The following is a 4,793-nucleotide window of genomic DNA, read 5'->3' on the forward strand; positions in this document are numbered from 1 at the left end:
TGTTTGCCAGTAATATAAATTCAAATTGACAAGACTGAGGTATTATGGAACAGCACTTATCTCAAGATTGTCAGGAGAAGTCATTTCATTTCTTATGATTCATTTCATTTAGTTAGTGTATTAACTGGATACATTATTGATCTTTGCTCCATCCAATTTTAGCTTCTATAGCATGGACAAAGTGATCCAAAAAATCTCAGTCCTCCTTTTTTTTTTTTTTTTAAGCACAGGACTGTCTGATGAATATCTAAGGCAAACATCTCACTGTATTAGACATCTTATCAAAGGAACACATTCTGGAACAAGCAACTGCTTTTGGGGAATATATTAGTGTGAAAGTCAATTTTTCTATAGTTCTTCTTAGAACATCTAGAAAATTGCTGTTCTAGATACTGTGCTGTCCCCTTTGCTTGATTGGATAAAAAGGCAATGATGAAGAAAATGATGACAGTGTTTGTACAATCAAAAAAAAAAAATACAAGAAAGGAGAATAAAAAAGGTTGTCAATCAGAGTAAGACTGCTATATGTCTAGGTGCCACCATCCTTCAGGCAGAGAGCTGCTTCAAACATATACAAGCCACAGCCGTCACTCTGCAGAACCACACGTCTTCCACTCTAAGACAGTGTCATTTGACAGCTGCTACAAATATTATGAATATCATGGATGTCCTGTTATTCTCATCTGACAGTCTCTGAAGCATAAGGAGCTAGCTATTATGAAAAAAAAAAAAAAAAGAGAAAAGGGTATGTGTGTGTGTAATAACAAAACAGCAGCAGAAAGCACATTAGGATGTCTTCCTAATGCTGTGATGGTCAGCAAGCATACAGGTGAGACTAGGATGCTGTTTAATTTTACTTGGAAAGGCAGCAGGATTTGTAACTTTGAGAATCAATCTTCACTCTTCCCTAAGCCCTCTCGCATTTTAGGAATGCATTGTGTCTTAAAACCCTGGAAAATGATAGTATAAACATGTTTTACTATGCAGTTGCCTTAGAGTGGGAGAGGAACAAACAGTATTCTAATTTTGCAGCAGCTCTGATTAGGTCCAGCAAGATCAGGGTCCCACTGAAAAAGTCTCAACATAAAAGAAGAATAGAAATGGTACTTTCCCAAGAGCTCACAGTAAAGACAGACGTCAGGGAATCAGTCAAGTAATCTGCAAAAGAAATACTAACTTCACATCTCTTCCACTAATTGTGTCCAGAGCCAGAGCCAGCACACTCCTAGCAGTTTTAAGTTCCCACCAGTAAACCAGATACTTCTGATCTCTGCAGTAATTGTGTCAGTGGATGTTCACATTCTAGAATCAAACTGCTCTGTACTGCTGAGATCTTCCTGATCTCAGTGGCCACTGCACCAGCGATGGCTTGCTGCACACAGGGTGTTCTGCAAATATAGTGTTGCCAAAGTCAGCATTTTTCGTGGGGAAGGCAACCCTTGGCAGAAACGATTTACTTCTAATGTTTAAAATGGCTGATCTCACACTTCTCCATTTTCCGGTCTTATGTGATTTTCTCATGGGCAGCCAATTCCAATTCGTCAGGATAAAATTCCCACCTTCACAACGTAAGGCTATTTTGACAGCGCCACTTGCCAGTCCTGTCGTCCCCAACCCGCAAGAAGCATTGCCGGCGGAAATTTAACCCGTTGACTGCAACGCGGGCAGCCAAGCTGTTCAGGCGGGACTCCCAATCACAGGTACAAGTTACAGCCAAGTGAAAGATGCCGATACGGTTTGAGCCGGAATTCCCGTTCCAGCGCCGGGCGCGCTGCCCGCGCTCGCGGTGCGCACGGCCCTGCCACACACTCACGTGTAACCGTGAGAAACGATCGCTTCAAACGGGGCACTAGTGCATTACAGAATACGTGCTGTGAAACTAACGAATGTATAGCACCCCAGGCTAGAGTACAGAGTCTTGGAGAGATTTACACTTTGTCGATACAGTTGCAAAAACAGCAACTCAGTTAAATTTCGTGTTTACTGTCTCAATCCTTCGTCTTCCTCTTAAAAGAAATACTCTGAAGTCCTCAGGGGAGAAGGAAACAACAAAGTAACAATATTTACCTAATCTCCCTGTTCTTCTTAAATCAAGTTAGGCTTTTTCGTCCTGCTTGTTGTTTGGGCTTTTTAACACCTAAGTGGACATAGCACAAAGCAAGTTTAGAAAGAGGTAGTGCAGTTTCAGATGACAGGAGACACAAACAACAACCATATGTCGATGCTTTGTGAATTATGCAAGACTTGCATCAAAACATTATTGTTCTAAATGTGCATGTAATAAAGACGGCAAAGACAGGACTTCTTACACAGTAGTAAAACAGAGCACTCAACTTATGGCTGCTAAGGAATATAAACAGTGATGCAGAGAAATGCCAGATTAATCCAGCTGGGTTAGGTATCCAAACAATTGTACACTAATTTATTTTCTTTTTAATTTGTTTCAATAGGAAGACACCATAATTAGCTAAGAGACTAGACAAAGCCCACAAAAATCCATGGAAAATAGAAAACCTTCCCTTGACTTCTCTGGGCTTTGGTCTGTGTCACAAACTGCAACACTGACAGCCAGGAAATGAAAAAACAGAACTACACAGAAGGCAGTTCAAATTCAATCAGTCTTTCACAGCCAGAACCCCACAGAAATTCAATATCTCTCCATTTGCTATTTCACATTTATATATCCATCTTTTACTTTTTGTCTGTACATCACACAATTAGAAGGCAATTACCTAAATTATAAATTCTCCAGATCATTAAAACTGTTAATAAAATTTGATTTTCAGTGTAAGAGCATTCACACACCAACCAAGAAAACAATTCTTCCTGGCTGCATCTCAAACCTGACAGGAACTCCATCTCTACTTCAACCTACTCCATCTAATTATGAAGCCTTTCAGCAGATCCAAATACTGCAAAAAGTCACCCAAATTAAAGAAGTGGAGAGAAGAAAAGGGTAACTTGTTAAGGCACCTCATCTTTTTTGTAGAGACATTTTGCTCTCATACCTCAGCTTTGCCTTCAGCAAGTTTTGGAAGGTTCCAATTAAAACATGCTTTGAGCACTGGGCACTGTAAGGCCTGGTGATTTCCTGAATTAAAGTCTAGAAATGCATTGGAGCATTTCTAGGCTGCAATGCTCATCCCATCCTGTTGCCTTGATTTTTTAAGATTTTCTAAACTTTTTGATGTTTACATTCTTGTAACAAACTTTCTTACACACTTTATGTAAATAACTTATTGCTATTGTTTTGTATTCTTTTATGGAGGAGGAGAAATTTGATGGACTGTTAGTCTATTCAGTGTTATTGGAGAGGTGGCACTTTCACCCTTCAATTCACTGTCACTTTCAGAAATCTATAAATGTTGGAGTCAGAAAAATAAGGGTCCCTTTTTTACCTTGGAAAGAACAGCGAGTCCGCATCATGTTGTTTCATGTCCTATAGTCACACCATCCAGTATTTTCACTCTCCTGCCTCCAAGCTAACTACAGAGACCTATATGTTGCAAAGCACAGCTGATTTTGCATGCTCTTGCACAGGTTTCTTTCAGACTACTTTACACCTAGACCCCTTTCTAGCATTTTGCACTCAGGAGCAAGGGCCATGGCAAGCCCAGAGTGCTGGAGTCCAAAGCCATGACTAGAAAACCACACCGTGTCTCTGCACCTTTCTAAGCAGCAGCAGCTACACCACCAGTTACATGTGTTGCACAAGCAACAGCATGTGACACCCAGCAAGGAGGGACTTGTCACACTACCCTCCTGCTTTTCCTTCCACTGATCCTACTCATCTGTGGGAAAAATAATTACCTACAGATGGGGCACATCAAACTTTGCTTCCTTTTATGAGCAAAACCTTTAGTGGAAACATCATAAAGTTGATTAAAGTGTGACCGTTACCATTACGAGGGAGGTGATTCTGCCCCTCTACTCCTCTGTTATGAGACCTCCTATCCAGAGTGCTCCCAGCACAGGAGAGATGTTGGAGCAAGGGCACAAGAGGGTCATGAAGGCTGGAACACCCCTTCTATGAAGACAGTCTGAAAGAATTAAGGTTGTTCAACTGAAGACTCCAGGCACAGCTTCGAGCACCTTCCAGTACCCAAAGGGGGCTACAAGAGTGCTGGAGAGGGACTTTTTACACCTGCCAGTGGCTGGGTGTGGTGTCCCAATGGTGGGAATGCCTCCAAATTGAGAAAGAGTAGGTTTAGACTGGATAATAGGGAGAAATTGTTAACTGTGAGGGTGATGAAACACTACCACAGGTTTCCCAGAGAAGTTGTGGATGCCCCACCCCGAAAGTGTCCAATGCCAAGTTGGATGGAACTCTGAGCAACATAGGGGAAGGTGTATATTCTACTTACATACATACATACTGTGGCAGGAGTGTTAAAGAAATTGTAGTAAAATAGTTGATAATTGTTAAGCATGTACTGTTAGTTTGGTTGTTATATTGTAAAAGGGGTTAAAAGGGTAGTTATAAGAAATACAGTACTCAATGTACCATAATACACCTAAGTGAAGTGCACCACTCCCCAGGCCAAACCAGCCAACCTGGACAGAACTGTAATGGGCCAATCAAGCGCCTAAAACCTTCACGCAAATGAAGGATCCAAAAAGAAACCAATCCAAAGGGACAAAAGACAGGATAAAAAGGGGCATGTGACCCAGGGAAGCCGTGTACCTTTAGTATCGAGAATCTAGTCTCGTTTTTAACAGAGAACCTTGGAACTAGATCATCTTGAAGGTCCTTCCAAGCCAAATCATTCTGTCATTTTTCTCCGTTTTCCCTG

This window comes from Geospiza fortis, unplaced genomic scaffold (genome assembly GCF_000277835.1).
Source record: "Geospiza fortis unplaced genomic scaffold, GeoFor_1.0 scaffold40, whole genome shotgun sequence".
Lineage (NCBI taxonomy): Eukaryota > Metazoa > Chordata > Aves > Passeriformes > Thraupidae > Geospiza > Geospiza fortis.